Source organism: Ptychodera flava, chromosome 22, assembly GCF_041260155.1.
Source record: "Ptychodera flava strain L36383 chromosome 22, AS_Pfla_20210202, whole genome shotgun sequence".
Classification (NCBI taxonomy): domain Eukaryota; kingdom Metazoa; phylum Hemichordata; class Enteropneusta; family Ptychoderidae; genus Ptychodera; species Ptychodera flava.
In genome coordinates, this window is record NC_091949.1 from 23,239,957 (window position 1) to 23,264,372 (window position 24,416).

Here is a 24,416-nt window from a genome sequence, read left to right on the forward strand (position 1 = left end):
TACAGAAGAGGAATAGGAGAAAGATGGAATAATGCAACTTTTAATTTCCTACTGTACTTACTTATTGTTGTACTGTTACAGTATGGGAAATAAACGACGACTGTTATACAAACTTGAGAAGAGAGCTGGGAGGGTTATATTGGTAGTACATGTTACGGTGTCTTCTCGCTTCCTTCTTTCACGTCAATGGGCTATCTATGGATTTACTTATTATTTTGTCGCTGTTCAGACATTTAAAATAATGAATGGTTTTTCACCTGATTATTTACAGTTTCCACGTTTTAGATGTATCATTTCAATACTCGAAGTTCTGGCAACGCTGATTTGTACATTCCAACTTTTCAGACAGCAGCTAGATATGTAGTTTGTATAACGTACTTCTACAATGGGATATAGTATTCCTTCATCTATATAGGAATACCGAAAGTTTGCCACAGTTCAAAGCGCAGTTACGTAGTTTTGTAAATGAGAAGTTTAAGAAAAAAGGCTTCGATTAGATTTCATTTGTTATTGTTAACTTTCGTATTTTATATTAAATAAAGTCAAATTTGTATTTTCCTTATCTTTGCACTCGGAAGTCTCTGATGTAAATTATGATTTCAAATGGCAGAAAATGTAAAATATGTAAACTATTTACAACCTTGATACACATAAACATCGATCTCGTCATCCCTGAGAGAGAGAGAGAGAGAGAGAGAGAGAGAGAGAGAGAGAGAGAGAGAGAGAGAGAGAGAGAGAGAGAGAGAGAGAGAGAGAGAGAGAGAGAGAGAGAGAGAGAGAGAGAGACAGACAGACAGACAGACAGACAGACAGACAGACAGACAGAGAGAGAGAGAAGAGAGAGAGAGAGAGAGAGAGAGAGAGAGAGAGAGAGAGAGAGAGAGAGAGAGAGAGAGAGAATTGAAAAACCTATGGAATATACTTGTTGGAGACCAAACCTGCTAAAATCACCTTCAGCTTTGCTATTTCAATACCAAATACAGTTTTAAATTACCATAATTGCTTACTAAATAACCACATTGTATACTCTATGTTCCTGAATGTATAAAATAAGAACAAGTTTTTTCACAGTATCTATTAATTTTGTTCACATCATCACAATCTGAATATATAATGGTACTGCACTCAATGAAACTTTCATGCCAAATTTCAACCAGCATCGGAAGTGATTGTTGTAGGGATATTTTTACCAAGATCGACAAAGAAAAATAATAAAAATATCAAAATTGTTTATCTCATTCTAACATGCAATGTATGTATGAGAACATTTGTATGGATTTACAAACCTAATTTCCAATCAATACAACGAACTATTTCTGTATTTTTTCCCGTCAAAAATTCCGAAAAAAAAACTTCACAAAAACACAAAATTGAAGATATTGTCTGAAGCTAGAGCCTCTTATGTTATATAAAGAACTTTTGTGACATATGTGTTGATGAAGGAGGACATCTTTGACAACCATGCCAGGCTAGCCTGACCAAAAATGGCAAAAATAGCTGCAAAAATACTTGATTAAATATGTCATCATAATTTTGACATATTAAATTAAGATCATCCATGGGAATATGTCTACTGAATATCAGAGTTATCAGACGAGTACTTTTGAGAAACAATTATTCAAACCAAAAATGACAAAAATGTTCCCCAAAATACAAAATTGTGGATATCATCAGACTTTCAATACATCACATTTCGATTAAGCTTATGAACCATTATACCAAATATCAAAGCTATCATATGAGTAGTTTTTTGACCAAAAATTTGGAGAAAATGCCCAAATATTACCAACAAGAGAATTTCACTACAATGTGGATAAACTTGACTATAGTCATCCCATGGAACATGGATACCAACTTTCAAAGCAATCGGACAAGCCGTCTCAGGGAAAATTTTTTGACTAAACACTGAAAAAAGCAAGTCATTGACAATGACATAGTCCCCACTTGTAATAGGAGTATTAGTCTTGATGGGGCAGGGAAATGTGGTCATTAAGAAGTATCACTGGAGTGTATATGTTGAGATCTATGGGCACATAGGTCTATGTCGTTGTTCCCAATTTGAAACACATGAGGCATGTCTAAGTTGTGGTTCTAAATCGGTAAAAAAGATCAGACCTCTAGCTGTATTGGCCAGCCAAGAAATACATATGTGCATAATAAATGAGGTACAAGATGTGACATCTGAAGGTCTAACATCCTATCAAAATTGGAGGGTATAGAACTTGCAGTTACTGAGTTATGCATATATATATATATATATATATATATATATATATATATATATATATATATATATATATATATATATATATATATATGTATAATCAAGGTCAAAGGTCATCGAGGTCACGTGACATTTTCAAAAAAATTGTATTGCTAATTAATCCCTACATGCCAAAAATCAGACCTCTAGCTCTATTCGCTTGCCCAGAATTAGATATGTGCATAATTAATGAGGTACAGTATGTGCCGTCATAAGGTCTCCCATCATACCAAATATGAAGGGTGTACCACGTGTGGTTACTGAGTTATGGACAAATATGTATATTTCAGGTCAAAGGTCATTGAGGTCACATGACATTTTGTCAAAAAAATTGTATTGCTAAGTTATCCTTTATGCCAAAAATCAGACATCCAGCTCTATTGGCTCGCTCAAATTAGATATGCACATAATTAATGAGGTACAATATGTGGCGTCATAAGGTGTCCCATCACACCATATATGAAGGGTGTAGCACTTGTGGTTACTAAGTTATGGACAAATATGTATATTTCAGGTCAAAGGTCACTGAGGTCACATGACATTTTGTCAAAATATCTGAGATATCTGCGTGAACGGATGGACGAACAGATGGACGAACGGACTGACATGACCCAATCTATAAGCCCCCTTGACTTCATCCAGGGGGACTAAAAACTGTGTCACTCCATCCTTTTTGCAATATGAATACGATGAGAAACTAAATTTTGATTTTTCTTGGCCTTATACATGGGAGTCTATGTAGAACTGCTTTATACATGGGAGTCTATAGAGAGCTGCCTTATACATGGGAGTCTATGGAGTTGTAAACTAAAAAGTCCTCTAACACGGCCAAATTTGATCGCATTGTGAAACAAATCGACGTGCATCTGTATGGGGTAGGGTCCAGTCCTTTTGCAAAGTTGAGAGAAATTGACCAGGGCATGTCTGAGATATATGCGTTAACAGACGGACGCACAAACGCACGGACGGACGCACTGACAGACTGACAGACATGACCCAATCTATAAGTCCCCCCGGACTTCGTCCGTGGGGACTAATAACCCCAAAAATGCAAACATACATATTTCACCTCAATTTGTACACTCCTTACTCTGTAACTTACTTAGTATACCTAAAGGAACCTGCGTACACCACGTTTCAACCCAATATGACCTAAGGTTACAGAGTCTTAGCAAGCTGCCGCATTTTTCCTTTATTCCCCTAATTTGCATATTTTTGGCACCGACATTTGAACATATTCTCAACTACACCCCTGGGTGCATCTGTACGTGAAATGCTAAGATGGTAGGTGCTGCGGTTTAGGAGTTTCTAATCTTAATTGACATACATACACACACACATGCACACACACACGCACGCACACAAACACACATACAGACATACAAACATACATACTGTTATGTAGGTCATTTCCCCCACACTCATCATGACCTGAGTTCAATTAGTCTAGAACATTCCAAGGTCACTGCCCTTGATGACCTCACAACCTGAATTCAATTAGTCATGTTTGGAATGTTCTGGAAAGTTGATTAGTTGTGTAAGGGAGATAATTTTAGAACAGTAATTAGCATGTCAATAAAAGTTCTAGATTGTTCTTATATGCCTTTATAAAAGGGACGTGCTCAGCTTCCAGTCAGACTTTTGGGATCGTGTCTCTTGTGTGGTACTAAACTCAGCAGTAGTCATTCTCAAGACTTTTCAAGACCTTCTCTGCCAACGCTGGATTTATACTGTGGACTTTGTGCAGTTTCAAGCCTGCAAGCCAAAGGACTGTTCATTCATCCGACTGACTGTTACAACTCTGAGACTGGAGCTCTGCCGTCCCAGCTGAGATAAGTAGTCTGTACACTTTTAAAGCTTGTACTCTATCCCTGACTTAGCAATTAGTTTTATTTTCGTAATAAATTTTGTTTAAACGTTAACTGCTGAGTTCACCCTTTTGTTCGTTTTCTCTGCACGTAACAATACACAGATATACAAATGAACTGATTCATCTTATAAGATAGCCTCTCATTGATTTTATACATATACCAAATGTGAGGTAAAAATGTTTCTGTTTCCTGAAAACCATGGCTTTCTGAAAATCTTAGAGAAATTGCAATAAATTTGCCTGTTTTCATTGAAAAATTCAACAAGTGAAATTCCACACTGAAAGATCTACATCTGTACATCATTTTTTAGGAACTATGCTACGACGTGTTATCAAATTTGATGCAGTATTTCTTAACTTATTACGCTTATAAGTAAATTTCATTAAATATGCAAATTAGACCTTAATTATCATGATACCGGTAAATGTCTTTGCACACTATTACAGGACTAGATTTTGTAAACTTTGCAGAATTTCTAAACACATCTTAATTATGAAAATTCATCAAATATGCAAATTAGCAATTAATTGACTTAACACTGCTAAATGCCATTGCACACTATGGTAGTCCTGGGAGATCAACATCTGTACCACATTAGTCAAATTTGATGCAGGATTCCTTACATTACACTTATCATAAATATTCATTAAATATGCAAATTAGCAATTAATTGACAAAATACTGATGTAAATCTTTGTCTGTTATCAGAGTTGTGTGACCAACACCAGTACTAAATTTCATCACCATCTTTCTAGAAACCTAGCTTTTTCAAAATTCACTAATCATGCAATTTAGTACTAATTATTCATGCCACGCCAAAAACAATGGTTTTGCATATGTATTTCATAGTTTTATGTCCTTGTACCAAGTATGAAAAGAATTGGCTCAGGCATGTCTGAGATACCTGCATGCACAAATGCACAGACTCATGCAACCATAAGTCCCTCACTGAACTTACCTCCGTGGGGACTAAATGTGTGTACACAATGCAACAAGACCTCTAATATATGATATTTCTTTGAAAAATATCATATAGAAAATATAGTTTTACTGTACATAGAAAGATAACTGATATTTTTTTTGGAGAATATACATTTTCATGACACATAAACGTTCACTTAAATTTTCTTGAAAACAATAATGCTTTCTATGATAAAATATGCATAATATCTCTGACACATTGAAATTGGTGGCATTCAAGATTGATCAACTTGCCATTTGGCACAGTGTATGAATGTGATATTCAAGATGGCTTACATCTATTTGAATATATTCCATACATTTAAAAAAACACTAGAGACACACATATACCCGGTAGATCATCCTACGATATGACAGAGACAGAAATACATGTTATGCTGTATAAAAGCTTGTTAGGAGGTTTTATTTACCATTAAAATATCTGTATTACATTGTAAAAGAGTGATACACAATCAACCAAGTGTTCTTACATATGCAGGCCTTGGAAAAAACTAACATATATTTTCCTTATTAACAAAGGTTACAAATGCAATGTAATTTGAACTACTGGAGGAATCAATTAAATCTTACATACGTGAGGAAGTTTCAAGTATACATCAGTGTACAGCTGATACAATGTCAATCCTGCCAATTGGGGATGAGATCATTATCCCATGTAAATCAGCATGCAGTATTGTGATAAAAGTCTTTACTGTGTAACAAGAGAATTTCACAATACACAGCTTTAATACTTGGCTGCATATTTTTACAGGCATACCAATGGGAACATAAAGCCTAAGACTGATCATTGTACATAATCTGAAATATTCTGAGGAAAATGATGCATCATACCTATAGCTGCATAAAACAGGTTCACAAAGTTTTCTATTCTCAAATATGTTGCTTTTAACCAACTGAACTGGGGTCCACTAGACCTATTCAAAGTATTGGTTGTTATGTTGTAAAGTTGGTTGTAAAGTGACCTAGTGACTGACAGAGCCCTGCTGTGGAGTCCAGAGAATAACTATGTGTGACAAATGTGTTGGTATGTACCTGTCGGTTTCAGTGAGTGTTTTTCCAAGGATTTGGAAAGGTGGGACACTGTGATCTATGATGGTTAAAATAGGGGGGTCACTGAGTGAGTGAAGCACAGCAAAGTCACTGAGGAAGAAATGTAGTGGAGGGCTTTTTCCAATTGACAATTGATGTCATGAATACATTCATTTCTAAACAACATGGAAACTCTCTTTTAATGGTTTGTGACATATTGGTAGCATTAAAAGTTCTCATTTGTAAGCAAGTGAATGGCAGCGGATAGAGCTCAGCTGTGTTATGTAGAGTGTAGAGACTATTTCTGACACTTATTGATGAAGAGGGTGGAAATCTTTGCTAGCTCATTTCAGGACAGCTGTAAAAATTCACAATGTCACATTAAGATCATCCATAAGAACATGTCTGCCAAATATCAAAGCTATCAGATGAGTAACTTTTGAAACACAAATATTTTGACCAAAAATGGCAAAAATTGACCAAAAAATACGAAAATTGAAGATTTCATCAAATTTAAATATATCACACTAAGACAACCCCTAGGAACCTGTATACCTAATATCAAAGGCATCAGACAAGTAGTTTTTGAGAAACACATTTTTTGACCAAAAATGGCAAAAATAGCACCAAAAAAAATTGCAGATTTCGTCATATATTGAATATATCATATTAAGTTTATCTGTAGGAACCTGTATACCAAATATCAAAGCTGTCAGATGAGCAGTTTTGATGAAATAAAGTTTTGACCAAAAATGACAAAAAAATTCCTTAAAAATACAGATTTGCATATATCATCACAATTTGAACAAATCTACGTTGGGCTATCCCTAGGGATCTGTATACCAAATAATAAAGCTGTCTGACCAGCGGTTATGAAGAAGAAGATTTTATACCAAAAACGCCTTTTTTTTGGCACTAATTTGGATATTTTCAACAATATCAAAACATTGAAAAAAATTGGTTTCTCAAAATCATATAAATCATCTACACAACAAATATCAAATCAGTAAGTATGGCGGTTCTCAAGATATTTGAGAGGACGGACGCCTCACAATTAGACATACATACATATACATACATATACATACATACATACATACATACAGACAGACGCCGGACGGATACCCATCCCAATAGCTTCTATAGACTATAGTAGCTAAAAAAAAGCTCATTCACACTAACTGCAGAGCTAAAATAGAATTTAACCATTTGATTCCATGTCTGTTCTTTTAAAGTTATATTCCTTGGAATACAAGTAAACAAGTACTGATAACATATACATGTATACTTGTAAATATCTATTTTTCATAAGCTTGTCAGACTGCTAAAGGTGTGCTTGTGATTTTCTGATAACATGAATTTTTACTTATTGCAAGCAATAGTTTTGATCTCCAAAGCAAGTTTCAGATGTAGTTTTGAGCTTTTGCTCTTGATAATGGAATGGGACTTCATGTACTGTATTCACGAGTTAGTCCAATTTGCAATAATATCTGCAACATAAATCTCTGTACCCTGTCCACAAGTTGACATTGCCTAATATCCATATTGCACAAGCTTGAAGATATATCTCCTTGGAAGCCATCATTGTTTACAGCCTGGGGGGGTCACTCAAAATATTGAAAGCTATAAGGGGGGTTACTCAAAATGTTGAGATAAAGAAGGGGGTTACTCAATTTTTGGTGTAAAATCAATTGAAACACATACCTCTCAGATTGCACCACTTCACACATCAATTTCTACAAATTTTTACTCAGTAAAATTACACATTGAAAACACCCCTGAGATTACGCCAAACTGCACAAATGCACACTACAATTTCTCAAATTTTTCAATGCAAGGGAGAGGAGCAAGCCCGTCGGACACTTTCCCCATCAGCCTTCCACATGTTCTTCAATCAGCATTTTCAAAGTCTACCCTATCAGATATCCCAGTGAGGACCCTGTTATGATACCCATCCATATTAAACAATACTGTATGTGGTTGTATACTGGTTATAGTGTGACCTTTGACATCTATGTTTTGTTGTGACTTTGAATTTCATTTTGTTGGTTTCACCTTTTCCAACCGTCATGAGATAACCAATGATTATCTAGCAGGGTACACTAGGATTTGAATGGTCTTTACTATTGCTGTATTTATGTAAATTATAGAAATACATGTATTGAAATTTAAGTTTCAAAAGTGAGTGGGGGGGGGGGGGTCAGTCAAAATTTCCATGTAGAGAGGGGGGTTACTCATATTCATCATGGTTTGGGGGGGGGGGCGGGCACTTGAAATTTTAGAGTTTCCGACAAAATTCCTCCAACATCCCCCCAGGCTGTAAATAATGACAGCTCCCAATGAAATTTGGGCTGCAGTGTAGCTGTATATATCTTTTGATGAATTTTCACAATTCTTTTAAGATCAACTCCTGATTGACATGTACACATCTGGAGCAGAAAAAGTGATAATGGAATGTTTATAAACAATCATCACAAGTGACAATTACCTACAGGTTTGTTATTTTACTACAGAGATCACCATGATACTGAGGGGAGGCATGAATAATAATTGTGTTTTCTCAGTGCTCTGAAAGTTCAATTTTTCCTCTCTTTGAGCTGGACTACCTTAAACAGTTCTGTGTACTAGCTGTAATATGATGATGCTTAGTATTGCGGGTTATATCTGTTAAGTTGCCCACTGTTTGTCTGTGGTAGTGTAGTGGTTTAGGAGTTTTGATCCTAACATACATGTACATACAATCTGTGCTGAGCAGTGTAAGGTTCACGTCTGTCCACCATACTGACTAATAGGAATAATAGGAAATCCTCTACCAAATGGAGGTGCAATCCCACTGTCTTCATCTTGAGACAACTGTCCCTGGTAGTTGGTTCCTTTCTTTGCATGGTAAAATGCTGCCTTAAAGTCGGTTTTGGATTTATCCTGCTTCCTCTTCTGCATGGATATACACACCTGTTCCCTAACATAGTAATAATAATAAATTCATGGAAGACAATCATGGAACATAAAACATATAATTTCTCTTCACAAAAAGTTAGTTTATTTGTGTGTTAAATATCAAAGAATTCTTGTGTAAAAAAAACAAACAAATAAATTTATTTTTCTCTCCGCTATATGCATATTTCTCTAACGTAGACATCTCAACCACACCGTTTTCTTCTTGCTCAACCAATGTCCTGCGCAGTTTAAGAATGAGAATTGCTGTAACATGTATGCTGTGTATAGTATCTGGATGGATTAGTGTTAAGCTGATGCACCTACATAGTTGCTGCTGGCAATGTCAATTAAAATACAGAAATGTATCAGTGAACCTGTGTTTCTAATTAGTATTCTTGTAATCGTAAACATGCTAGCTATATAAAGACAACTAATATAAAACACTTTGTGCAAGTTACAAGATACCAGTTCCAGCACATCTTTGCAACAACCACTTGTGTATATATACTTGGGAGTAAGGACTGAAAAGGAAAAAACTTACCTGTTGTTTGATCATTTCCATTCATCTTTCATTGTAAATGTCATGGCAAAGTCCTATTCAAAGCCCTCCACTTTGTTCTTTACTGCTCTTTGTCAAGGCAATTGTATTTCTCATCCTTGACAATGCAGCATTCACTGCTGATCCTGAATTGTAAACAGATAGACTCATGATTACTTATAACTCTTTATTTGACAATGATAACCTGAATGATTAAAATACATTTGATGATGGGATGTTAATGAATTGCTAATGATAATAAGCATTACACACATGTAAACATTCTAAATAAGATGACCCAGGTCTATCCACAATACAATTACTCAGCATCGCAGGTGACCCCGGTCAACCATCAACAAATACATGTACACGCTATGGAGATGATCCTGGGCAATCCAGAATACAAATACAGGTACACATTATTGAAGATGACCCAGGCCTATCCTGAATACAATTACAAATACAGGTACAGTGTTTTTATTGAAGATGACCCAGGCCTTTCCTGAATACAATACAATACAATACAATACAATACAATACAATACAATACAATACAATACAGGTAAACATTGTTGAAGATGACCCAGGCCTATCCTGAATACAAATACAGGTACACATTATTGAAGATGACCCAGGCCTATCCTGAATACAATACAATACAGGTAAACATTAATTGTTGAAGATGACCCAGGCCTATCCTGAATACAAATACAGATACACATTATTGAAGATGATACAGGCCTATCCTGAATACAATACAGGTACAGACTGTTTGTATTGATGATAGACATTGGTCATCTCCCATTATGTATTCTACATAGGCCTGAGTCATCTTACCTGTACATACTGTGTGCATGTATGCGTATTGTGGATTGGCCTAGGTCATCTTCCATTGCATATATTATGTGTATTTTGGATATGTCTGTGCCATCTTCCATACCATGTGAATGCATTTGGACATATTCCATATCGTGTGCATGTAGGCCTGGGTCATCTTCCATACCGTGTACATGTATTTGTGGATAGGCAGCGGTCACCTTCTGTCATGATGTGTACCAGTACTGAGTAACACTGTATTGTGGATAGGCATTGGTCATAATATTTGCATGAAGATATTGTCCAGGATATTGTCCAGTTGAATGTTTACCACGCTGAACAACAAGCAGCACACTGCGACATGCTAAGTCGTGTTCGATTACAAGTAAGCAAAAACGATAATTGCACAGGTTGTCCGCAGAGTTGCAGGGTAGGACTAGTTACAAAAAAATGAAAGTGTAACAGGAATAGTTTGTTGAATTTCCATGGCTAGTGTTTGAATAAGAGAAGAATCAGGGTTTTTTTTCTGTAAGACATCAAGTGGCCATTATAGGAAAAAATTGTGAGACTGGAACGAAAGTGAGGCTTTCTCACAATTGGTGAGAATCTTTTAATTGCCATTCTCACTGCTATCGGTGAGAATAGTTTAATTCTCACCATTGAGCACTGAGAAATGCACTTCTTGATGAGATAATAGATTCTCACCAATGGAATGGAAATTCTCACTAAGCACTGTGAGAATGGTAATTTTTACAGTGAGAATCAACCAGACTAATCATTCACTGGTGAGAATCAACCAGACTCATTGTTCACTTGCGAGAATTAACCAGATTGTTTCACACCAGTGAACAACAAGTCTGATTCTCACCAATGAATGGTGAGTCTGGTTCATTCTCACCTTAAAAATTACCATTCTCACAGTGCTTAGTGAGAATTTCCATTCTAACTGGTGAGAATCTATTATCTCACCAAAGAGTACATTTCTCACTACTCATCGGTGAGAACTTTTGAATTCTCACTGGTAGCTGTGAGAATTGACAAGAGATTCTCACAAATTGCGGGAAAGCGTCACTTTCTCTCTCCAGTCTCACAATTTATTCCTATACACCAGTTTGATTTTGAAATTAAAGCATTCATTGTTTGGACTACCAATAGAAAGAGGCGACTGTTTACACCTAGTGTACAAAATGTGATTATCTGCAGTACACCTTCTCAAAGTGAACAGTTGGTTTAAAAATTAGACTATGTGATTGGAGAACTGAAAGCACTTGATGACTGAGGAAGAAGGGAAAGGGTAGAAAGGAAACATCTTGAAGTTACCCTGTAAATAATGCAATACTTATGATACGTCTTGATACATTTACAAAAGTGCAAGTCACATAAGTGTGAAGCACACGGGAAATAAAATTTGTTGTGAATCTTATAAAGAAAGCAGTTTGTTCCATAAAAAATAGTTGTTTATTTTCATTGCCACTAACTATCTGTGGTTCAGGATGGTCCTACTTAAATTTGAAAATCACAAATGTCCCATGGACCTGGTAATGTATTACTTGAATGGAAATGATTATGGGACCAGTTTAATGTCACATTGTTCCTGTAGCAACTGATAGGACCTGAGTATACAGCTGTCAGTTGGCCAAAATCACAGATGAAATTATATGTAATTTGGATGGCTATAGTTCTAGCTAGTCAATGTTGGTCTCAATTAGCCAGAATGGCTTAGTGGTAAATTTAGCCAGTGGAAACACTGAACAGGATATATGTAAGTACAAACCTGTGCCACAGCAAGGACCCACTGCCTTAGGAAAGTAATATATTGATGAAAAACTCCCTCAATTCCATGGGTTTTTGCACTGCATTGATGACAACACCACCATCTCTGTTCAGTGTTGGCTGTTTGCATAGCCACACACTGTGTATTTGCTTTGCAATGGAGGATGGTATTGTCACCATGTTGCTTTTCACCTGGTTGTCAGACCAGTATCCAATGACAACGGGACGCACTGCCTCAGTAAGGGATCTCGAATCTGACTGGGTGAAAAGAAAACATTAACAACGATGTAATGTAAATATTATCTCCTGCAAATTGCTGACATTACTTTACACATCAGTTCATTCTAAAACATGGCTTTTTATATTCATTAAGATAAGAAAACTTCATTGTTTATGACTTCTGTAATTTTAATTAAACCTTTCACCACTGGTATAACTTTGCACCAAACCCATTGTAATCACTGATGATTGTGCACCTTTTTAAAGAAAACTATAATGTAGGTCAAGACGTGCATTCAAGCAAGTAGCAATAAATTCATTTATACATTTATTTCAAGGGAAGACCAACGAGAACTAGTCACATTAACAGGCTCCATAAAATATACATAAAAATATGAATGCATGAAGTACAATAAAAATAAACAACACACAGCAAACTATGTGAAACTATTAAAAATATGTACTTGTAAATTTAGGCATGACATTCTGACCAGGCATCTGAAACTTTGACAAGATAAAGTGTTGTCAATGGCAGGGTTGGAAATGCACACATCAAAGTAGCCATACATCTTTGAAGAGCCAAGTACCTAAAAACATTGAGTTTTATACTGTGAGTCTAAAAAACAGTGCGAGTTCTAGTATTTGTAGTTTACTGAGGAACATCAAAATTAACATGAAACATGATTGGGGACAATCATACATATTATTAAAATATTCATATAAAAATATAGTATATAAAAACAATCTTCGATGATAAAGAGGCTAAAGGTTAAAACGCTTGCAGAATTCTTCATAATTATTTCAGCTGTTAGGATGCTATGTTTGAAACAAAGGAACTTCATGAATTTCATTTGCACTTGCTCTATTTTTTCCTGTTGATTTTTTTTGCCAAGGAGACCACACTACTGTACAGTACAGTTACATATTCTAAAATACTTACATGTATTATATAACTTATGTACAGAGCGTCAAGGGAGTTGATGTTGAAGAAAGAACTACAACTCCGCCAAATATAACCGAGCATGTGAAAAGCTTAACTGATAATGAACAAGATGTGCAGGAAATTAAAAATAAAAAATGACTAAAAATTTAAAACAAATCTTACCTGATGAAGGATTTGTAAAAGATCAGTTGTCAATCTTTTGATTCTTGTTCCTTCTACGTTCCACATACATATACCTCTGAGGCTTTACGACCAGGTTACATGAGGTATACTAACAGCTGTAGACAAATGTCAATGAATACAATTAGAATCTTGCAGATAGTCCTATTTCTCACTGTCTGTACAATGGATACTCAACTTTATAAGCATGGATATGTGTCAAAGATTAGTAAAATCATACACTCATTCATTATGTATTACCATGCCACAAATACACAGTAATCATGGTTTGCTTTTATGTCTTTGAATATGAATAATAATGCTAACATTGAAACTTTTCAGCAAAAATGTAAATAGTCAATTGTACAAAGATCATAATCAATCACAAAAACAAAATGAAGTGCTTGTGGGCCAAATTATACACTTTTTACAAAATCTCCAGATTTGCCAAATTTTAGGGTGGCCATGACTGTGCATCAATGCTTATTACATGCCTGACGTGGGTGCAAATCAGTGAATTGATTTGAAAAGGAACATTAGCGGGTCGGTGAACATAATGTACTGACCGGTTTTAATGGTTACCCGGGCAAGTGAAGCCCTTCAACGTTTTTAACATCCAAGTAGACACTTAATGATAGATGTAAAATATACATGTGCACACTTCTATTTTGACTTTTGTTAAAATCCTTTTGATGCAGGTCGATAATGGTAAAATTGTTTGAAATGTCCTGCATATATACGTATGTAACTAAATGTGATACAGCATTTATAACCATGAAGATATTGTTGCCTGAATACATGGGTTTATGTGCCCTCGCAGCAGGTTGATAATATCATGGAAATAACAGACTCTGCTCTGACCATTAACATTTATCTATAGGCTTGGCAAGACTGAAAGCCAAAATAAGCATGCTCGCCAAGCCTTGTTAGTTTTGGACTTTCCTCTTGCCCTTGGCCATAAATTAATGATAATGGTCAGGGCTTCTCCCATTTTTTCTATAATATTAATTTCATTTATTAAGGGTTAAAATAAGTGTGATAAGGCCATTTGTGTACAAGAAATTAAATTTTGGAATTTCAGCAAATGCACTATTCATGTGTACACAAGGCTGCCAAAGGAACAAGGAACAATTTTTTCCAATACAAAACTGACAACATTTTTGCACTCTTTAGACTTTCGCCAAGTCCGTGGGCATGTAAATATCAAAAATGAATACACTGAAGCAATGAACTTCGCAGACTGGCAGGCTAGGTGGTTGGCTGGTGCTCAGACAGTGGGGTGAATGCCATTCCCTACAGACTTGTGAACCTTGCACTGTACTGTAGCTATAAATAATTCATATGACATCAGGTAATAAATATGCATGACTAATCTTAATCTTAATGAAGCATAATTTTCCAACTCATTTAAAGTTGGAATAGAGAAGAATAGTGAGTATAAATATGTTTTCAGAATTTTTAAAACAGTCTGCAGTGTTGTCCTTATATTTAAAAGTAGCCGAGTAATTTAAGAAAGTAGACGGGTGGACTGCGAGGAAGCGAAGCGACCGAGCGGCGAGTGAGCGTAGCGAACGAGGGGGGGGGAGGGGGCGCGAGAGGGGGTGTCCCCCCTCTCGCAAGGCGAAAAATGAAATTTTGGAGTGGAAATGGTGTTCTCTGGTGGCATCTGAGGTGACATTTACAGTACTTTTGTTGCGTGTCTTAGACGTGGCTCACATACAACAAAACAAATTTAAATATGATTTTGTTTTGTTTGTATTATTTATGACACACTTATGGTTTCATTTGCAGTGAAGATGTAACATTTAATCTTCAATCACCCGCTGTCTGCTCATTTCATTGCTCATTTCCCATTCTTCATTACCACATAGTAGTTCCCCAAAACCATCAAACTCACTCTATTCTAATCACAGGGTCTTGAGCTCCGATGATGATGGTGATTAAACATTTAAAAATGAAGAAAAATAAAAATATATTTGGACTCAGTAAAGTTGTTGTTGTTGTTGTTGTTGTTGTTATTGTTGTTGTTGTTGTAGTTGATAGTATTTGCAGAAAAGGACAAATTATGCGCTGCAAAATTCAATGCAGCCTCACTGTACACATGGAGGTAAGCTACCTCCATGCTATACACATGCGCTGCAAAATTCAATACAGCGATATTGATGATGATGATGATTAAATATTTAAAAATGGAGAAAAATAAAAATATATTGGACTCTGTAAATTTGTTGTTGTTGTTTTATTATTATTGTTGTTGTTGTTGTTGATAGTATTTGCAGAAAAGAACAAAGTATGCGCTGCGAAATTCGATACAGCCTTACTATACTATGCGCTGCAAAATTCAATACAGCCTAACTATACATGTGCGATGCAGCCTAACTATACATGTGCAATGCTGCCTAACTATACATGTGCGTTGCAAATTCAATACAGCCTAACATTACCCAAGGGTTGTCACTTCATTGCCACACACTTTTTTTTCAATCGCCAAAAATGCACCTAGCAAGCATCGAAATCGGTAAAATTCGACGTAGGGTCAAAGCACATTGGTCCTTCTCAATCATACTCAAACATTTTTACCTCTTACCGATGAAAAGTCGAGAAATCAGCAGGTTTTTCAACGCATCTTGTCGTCTCTCACATTCCAGATTTAAAAGACCGCGCGGTACATTAAGTCAAGTGGGCGCATTTCAAATCGAACCAATAGCAGAGCCCGTACTGAATGAATGGGCCCGACGTGAAAACCCGGCAGTAACGTAAGTTTCTCACGTCTTTGGAAAGAACGTTCTCTTGCTATGGGTGAACTGCAACTGTTAAAGTTACCAGAATTTCATACGCAGACAGTGTCACCCATAGTCTTCAAAAGACGTAAGAAACTTACGTTACTGCCAGGTTTTCACGCTGGGCCCATCCAGCTCTGCTATTGGTTCGATTTGAAATGCGCCCACGTGACTTAATGTACCGCGCGGTCTTTTAAATCTGGAATGTGAGAGACGACCAGATGCGCTGAAAAACCTGCTGATTTCTCGACTTTTCATCGGTTAGAGGTAAACATGTTTGAGTATGATTGAGAAGGACCAATGTGCTTTGACCCTACGTCGAATTTTACCGATTTCGATGCTTGCTAGGTGCATTTTTGGCGATTGAAAAAAAAGTGTGTGGCAATGAAGTGACAACCCTTGGGTAATGTTAGGCTGTATTGAATTTGCAACGCATAGTATAGTTAGGCGGCAACGCACATGTATAGTTAGGCTGTATTGAATTTACAATGCATAGTATAGTTGGGCGGCAACGCACATGTATAGTTAGGCTGTATTGAATTTTGCAGCGCATAGTATAGTAAGGCTGTATCGAATTTCGCAGCGCATACTTTGTTCTTTTCTGCAAATACTATCAACAACAACAATAATAAAAACATCAACAGCAACAAATTTACAGAGTCCAATATATTTTTATTTTTCTCCATTTTTAAATATTTAATCATCATCATCATCAATATCGCTGTATTGAATTTTGCAGCGCATGTGTATAGCATGGAGGCAGCTTACCTCCATGTGTACAGTGAGGCTGTATTGAATTTTGCAGCGCATAATTTGTCCTTTTCTGAAAATACTATCAACTACAAAAACAACAACAATAACAACAACAACAACAACAACAACTTTACTGAGTCCAAATACATTTTATTTTCCTTCATTTTTAAATGTTTGATCACCATCATCACCGGAGCTCGAGGACCCTGTGTTCTAATCAAAACACATTCGCTTTTGTTAAGAAAAACACCGGTAAGATAATTCACTGTAACAGTGTTCGCATTTACGAAAACAAATGCGTATATATATAGAAAACTCATAACAATGAAAAAATGCGTAGAGAGTCGATCCAATGCGTAATAATATTACGCATTGGATTGAGTCTCTACGCATTTTTTCATGAGTTTTCTATACGCAAACGATAATAGTAAAATGTTTGCGAGCTTAGGCGACAACCAGACGAGATGAGTGCCCGCTTAGCATTAAATTTTTTGCAACATTTCTGTCAATCACTCATTTTGTGTGGAAAGTTTCAAATTCTCTGAGTGTAGTCTGAAAAATCGGCATCGTCGAGTCAGAGGCACGTTACCATGTCAGCTGTGCCTATGAACTTACTACGTTGCTAATTTTCAGGCTAGCGATAGTTTCTGAAACTTATGACACAAAGTGAGTGATTGACAGAAATGTTGCAACAAATTAAATACAAACCGCGCACGATCATCGCGTCTCGCTGTCCCCAAATTTGATCAAAGCAGATATGCAGCAAGGCGTCGGAAGGAAACAACTCTATTTCCTATCGGGCAACCCAACAGAACATGGAGAGGCGCAGTGAAATTGAACCCATGCCGGAATCCACGACGTATTGTCCTGTTGTCTTAATGTAGAACGCATCTCGGGGACAGACATTCGGACTCTCAAACTTTTACAATTCTCTTATGATATACCACATGTGGGGGTTCATTTTAAAGCTCTTGGTGAAAGAAAACTTTTCACCGGCTTAGTTCTTCGAAATTCGAAAATTTTTATTTTTCTTCTTAGAGTTAACACAGGGATGGCGGCTATTTTGAATTTCTAATATCGGTAAATCTTGGGTAATCTGTTTCTCTAGTAGGTCTACCAAAATTTGCACGGTGACCCCCTATTTTTAATCTTGATTTTGAAAGAGAATGATTGAACGAATCCTTGAGGAAAGTTAGAGCAAAAGTTTAAGTCTTTCACTTTCGAGGTGCATACTACCTTAAGCAACAGGGGATCAGCGCCACGGTGAAGCCGTGACGATGATGCGCCGGTCGGCAACGGTCGGCAACACACATGCCTGTCTTTTCGGCGCTTTTTTCTCACAAATTCAGCGAAATTGAAGTTTTTCATACATAAACTAAATATATTTTTTGAATCAAGTATACCTTTCGAACGGGCTTTCTTCGGGAAAAAATATTCCATCGGCAAGGTGCCGGTGACATTTCTTTTGACGCCATCGTTAAAAATCATGACCTAAGATGACCTTTACACTAGTCAAACCAATTACACTGCTCGTAACAAAGACAACAACATAGGCGCGTCCATCAGCCAATCACACTATTTAACAAATAAAAGCCACAAACGGGTATTTAGAAACTGTTTTGTGTTTGTGCAGTTCCATGCGGGGAAAGGGGTCGCGAAACTGCTAATCGTACGTGTGCCGTCTAACAGCTGGCAGTGCAATCCCGAAATTACAGGTCTATTAAATAATCTAATGACGTTAAAAGTAGCCGGGAAAAAATGCAAAACAGCCGGGTTATTTACCCGGCACCCGGCTTCTAAGGAAAGCACTGCAGTCTGTGAATCTTTCTAAACATTGGGGGATATTTTGCCTTCCCTGGGGAATCGCAGCGGTACAATTATCATAATGAATCATGGTAATCTCCAGTCCTGTGAAGTATCAGTAAATTTCACAATTGCAATCACCTTCCCTGATTTTTGTAAACACGTACGGCCCCCATCACAGCTCTGCTCGGCTCCATACCCAAACCGGGTATTTGATTCCGCTCTTGCTGAAAAATTGTAATTTTTCAATAACATTGTTTCCAGAGAATGTTATCGTAGGAATTATAACAAAAGATGATTCATTCACTGGCAAATTTTTAGTAATTCTGGGTAAGAAATACATATATGATTGCAGAAGATGGCATAGAATACCAAGGATTCGACAATTTACAATAAGGGTACAAGAAAGAATAACGGTAGAAAAACATTATTTTATGATTCAGCGGTGAGAATAAGAACAGATTCTCACTAGAAAGCGTCACTTTCTCGCTCGAATCTCACAATTTTTCCCTATGATGCTGTACGTGTTGAAGCTTACAGACCACAGACGTTATGTTGAGTGGATAGTTTGTAAAAGTGAAGTTTCCGCTCCGTTCCGACGTTCTCCTCCGTAGCCTTATCACCATTTGAAGAAAAGGCTACAGAACAGAACGTCCGAACGTAGCATAAACTACCCTTTTACGAACTACCCACTCAACAGAACGCCTGTGTTACAGACAAGCTGCAGTACAGTAGCTCGCGCTCAAAGTATTTGGGTCGGACGGCGAAACGTGACCTCGAGCCACTGTGCAGTTACACACACTGCCACACCACCACGCAGAGCTAAAGCGGCAGCATATGGCGCGTAAACCATGCCAAAATTAATACCTTACATTTTGAGCCAAACTTCATTCAGCTCTCGCTCAGTGCGACCCAACTGTGGCCACCTTCATTCGGCTCTCGCTCAGTGCGATTCAACTCTCGCTCAGTGCGACCCAACTGTGGCCACCTTCATTCGGCTCTCGCTCAGTGCGACCCAACTGTGGCCACCTTCATTCGGCTCTCGCTCAGTGCGACCCAACTGTGGCCGACTTCATTCGGCTCTCGCTCAGAGCGACCCAACTGTGGCCAACTTCATTTAACTATCGCCCAATTCCATCCAATATTGTCGCCAACCTATCCAACTTTCACCGAAACTCAATGCGACTCGTGTAATGCATTCGCTTTCCGCCGCGACTCGTTTGAATCATGCTCCCTAGATTACCTTTGAAGCTCAACTCATTTGATGACTCTGCATTCGTCTTGCTTTTTGAGCTGAACGCATTCGTGTCGGGGGATATTCCGTGTTTTGGGGGGCTTGGTTGGGGCGAACCATTTTTGAAATGGGCGCCACAGCATGCGATTCAAATGAAGACACTTTTAAATTGAAACAAATCACACGTGATTTAGAGTCCATTGCATTTACTTTACTTATGTGAAGGTGATTCTATGTTATGTTATCGACTCTGATTTTACTTCAAATTGACCGTGCCAGAATGTGGTTCATGGCAGCCAACCCATCATTAAAGTGACCAACTTGCCATAACACACCAGACGTCACAGGGCATCATAGTGACGTCACATGACGTCATTAATATATTCATATGTTTTCTGTCATTGTCCTCGGGGATCCAAATATTCAACTCAAAAGTCTGTTGCGGAAGTCCAGATTTACAGTTCCAACAAAGTTCTTGTTATCACGTCGTCTAGCTATATAAATAATTCTGTTGTCTTCAATGGATTAGGAGTTCGTTCGCGCAAATATTGTTTCCAATAGCAATACATTAAACCAAGCGACGGTATACCGCTCAATTTCGACTAGATCCCTTTTAGAAAAAATTTAACTTATTTTTGTATTACATTTTTATTACCACAAATGTGATGTAAATTCTCCATTTACAAGCAAACAAAATTATTATTATTATTATTATTATTATTATTATTATTTTATGCTCTCGCTATCACTCGTGCATATGTCGTGAATTGGTCAAAATCTCGATGTATACCGTTGCTGGGTGTGCTTTATTGCTTAAATATTTAATACCGATTATTAGTCTAAGAATAAAATGATGTCATTCTTCCCATACCCGTTGTATTTAACAGAGTTTCTAATTCTGTTTTGATTTTTTTGATTTTTCTCCCCTTTACAGTAATTTTATTCTCAATGTACTATTTCCCTAACCAACTATAGGCCTACTGTGTAAGTCTTCTCATTCAAAATGTCCTTAAACTTCATAATATTAGATGACCCATTTTTTTAATGATAGGAATATTGTCTGTTAATTATAATAGAATCATAGTACCAAAGATATTGCTTTGAAAGCTGTTTCCGAAGTTACGAGTCGCATTGAGTTTCGTGAAAGTTGGATAGGTTGGCGACAATATTGGATGGAATTGGGCGATAGTTAAATGAAGTTGGCCACAGTTGGGTCGCACTGAGCGAGAGCCGAATGAAGTCGGCCACAGTTGGGTCGCACTGAGCGAGAGCCGAATGAAGGTGGCCACAGTTGGGTCGCACTGAGCGAGAGTTGAATCGCATTGAGCGAGAGCCGAATGAAGGTGGCCACAGTTGGGTCGCACTGAGCGAGAGCCGAATGAAGGTGGCCACAGTTGGGTCGCACTGAGCGAGAGCCGAATAAAGGTGGCCACAGTTGGGTCGCACTGAGCGAGAGTTGAATCGCATTAAGCGAGAGCCGAATGAAGGTGGCCACAGTTGGGTCGCACTGAGCGAGAGTTGAATGAAGGTGGCCACAGTTGGGTCGCACTGAGCGAGAGTTGAATGAAGGTGGCCACAGTTGGGTCGCACTGAGCGAGAGTTGAATGAAGTTTGGCTCAAAATGTAAGGTATTAATTTTGGCATGGATTACGCGCCATAGGCAGCATACTGATACCATGGAGGTAGATACTTACGTGGAAGAGAGGACTTCGCCAGTCGACGGAAAATACGTGATCATCAGCTGCTCCCCTACAATGGTGAGACTTGGCTGCAGTACGATGTAACAAACACAACTCATACGCGATCGCGTGACCGCGCATTGAAGTGACATGGGGATTTCTCGTACAGCCTCCGGTCACCGGGGTGACCCAGGCCTGGGGTGACCGGGCGTTTGTGACAATACAATACAATACAATAGCTCTTTATTATCCCAAAACATGGGCAATTCTTTGTACGACAGCGGACAAGTCAAAAAGTTACACAGATAAGACATGTATAAAATATTTTAAAAAGGTCAGTGACGTTAAAACACATTATATAAAAGCAGAGATGACTAGTCGTTTCTGTTTTGATTCAGTACAGAAATTGCAGTGGGAATGAATGAATGTTTTGATCTATTTGTTCTAGTTATTGGAACCCTATAACGCCGGCGAGATGGTAAAATATTGAATTCCTTGTAAAGTGGGTGGTGATTATTCCTGACTATAGAATTGGCTTTGTGTAAAACTTGTTTTTTATACAATGTACTGAGATTAGTTTGTTGCACTCCAATTATTTTACTACAGATGTTTACTATTCTACCAAGTTTGTTCTTGCACTGTACAGTGAAGTTTCCAAACCAGCAAATGAGTGAAAAACTTAAGACACTTTCAATACATGATCTGTAAAAAAGCACAAGCATTCTTCTGTCAACTTTGAAGAAATTCAATTTCCTCAAGAAGAACAGACGCTGCTGGCATTTACATAAAATCATATTAATGTTATCCTCCCATCGCAGCTTATTATCCAAAATAGAACCCAGATAGTTGTATTTCTCAACAATTTCCACTTCTTTACCATTAATAATTGTTACATCAGCTAATGGTGCGTCTTTCCTGAAATCTATACACAAATCTTTGGTCTTATCAATGTTAAGTTCGAGAAAAGAACTTTTACACCACTCTACAAAGTCATCAACCACTGGCCCATGATTTCTTTCATGATTTTGGAGTAGACTGATTATGGCAGAGTCATCTGCGAACTTAATTATAAATCTATCATCATGGTGACTTCTGCAATCATCGGTATATAGAATATACAGAAGTGGTGACAGTACACAACCTTGCGGTGAGCCAGTAGATGAGATACATACATCAGAAAAAGTGCCGTTCACTCGAACATGTTGTGATCTCCCAGTTAAGAAATCCAAAACCCAACCGACAATCTTAGGATGAATGTTAAAATGAGACAATAATTTACCAGTTAAGATGTGCGGCTGAATAGTATTAAATGCAGATGAAAAAAACAAATAGAACCCGGGCATGTGTTTTATTTCCTTCAATGTGATTATAAATTCAGTTAAGGAGGGTCAATAAGGCATCTTCCACTCCTCTACCTGCTCTGTAAGCAAACTGCAAAGGATCTAACATATTCTCGGTTTTATCGAAAATATACCGTTTGATGATTTTTTCAAAGGATTTCATTACGAGTGATGTAAGGGCCACGGGTCTAAAATCATTTAGAACCTTAGGCGATGCTTTCTTTGCAATAGGTACTACAGTAGCTTGTTTCCACAAGTTAGGTATTTTCTGGAGATCAAGGGACCGTTGGAAAATAAAATGAAAAATGTCACATAACTGATTGGCACATGATTTAAGGATATAACCGCTAATGTTGTCTGGGCCAGGGCTTTTTCTAGTTTTTGTATTTTTCAGGGACTTGCGCACATCATCTAATGTAATTAAAACCTGCTCATTTGTAACAACAGTTTCCCTAATTCTTCTCTGTTCCCGATCAAAATCATGGACATCAAATCTTAAGTAAAACTTATTTAGTGCATCTGCAAACTCTTTATCAGATTTATTTTCCCACTTAATATTATCTCTGTTCCCCTTAGATTTTAGACCTGCCATAGTTTTTATCCCATCCCAGGCTGATTTCAAAGACCCTAAGCTTAATTTATTCTCAATTTTGTCTTTATAATTACCCTTGGCTTTCCTGATTTCTGTTTTCAAATCCCTCTGAACATCCCTATACTCACTTAGATTACCCTCTTTAAACAATTTTTTCTTCTTATTTAATAACACTTTTAAGAGATTTAGTGACCCATGGTTTATTATTTGGGTAAATTTTACAAACTTTCTGTGGTACTACGTTACTCTCACAAAAGGAGATGTAACTACTAACAACATCAGTAAGTTCATTTATGTCGCGGCAAGTATCCTTAAACATGTCCAGTCTGTGCATTCAAAACAGCTCTGTAGAGATTGTATGCTGTCCTCAGACCATACGCGAACTTGTCGTGTCTGCAACTTTTCTCTCTTGAGCACAGATTTGTAGACTGGTACTAAGTACACTGTATTGTGGTCAGCAGAACCGAGAGGTGGCTTTCTATAAGATTTGTAAGCTCCTGGGATCGATCCGTAGCACAGATCTAAGATCTTATTGTGGCGTGTTGAACAGGTAACATACTGATGAAAAGTATGTAAGGTCTTTTTGAGAGAACATTGGTTAAAGTCGCCAAGGATGAAATTTGGCGCATCAGGTGAAATTGTCTGCAGTTTCTGGATAACGTTAAATATTGTATCAGCAGCCTTGTTTACATTGGCTTTTGGGTGG

At 37.4% G+C, this 24,416-nt stretch overlaps 2 long non-coding RNA genes across 2 annotated transcripts; both read right to left on the minus strand.

Moving 5' to 3' along the window:
• Positions 1–8,946: 8,946 nt before the first annotated feature.
• On the minus strand, positions 8,947–12,249 carry LOC139122382 (uncharacterized). Its single transcript, XR_011549440.1, has 3 exons — positions 12,210–12,249; positions 9,623–9,765; positions 8,947–9,103 (listed from the first exon to the last, which is right to left on the minus strand). It is a non-coding gene; the product is annotated as an uncharacterized lncRNA (long non-coding RNA).
• A 2-nt stretch (positions 12,250–12,251) lies between these two features.
• Positions 12,252–21,910, minus strand: LOC139122384 (uncharacterized). The gene is made up of 3 exons (XR_011549441.1): positions 21,794–21,910; positions 13,533–13,648; positions 12,252–12,466 (listed from the first exon to the last, which is right to left on the minus strand). It is a non-coding gene; the product is annotated as an uncharacterized lncRNA (long non-coding RNA).
• Between the last annotated feature and the right edge of the window lie 2,506 nt (positions 21,911–24,416).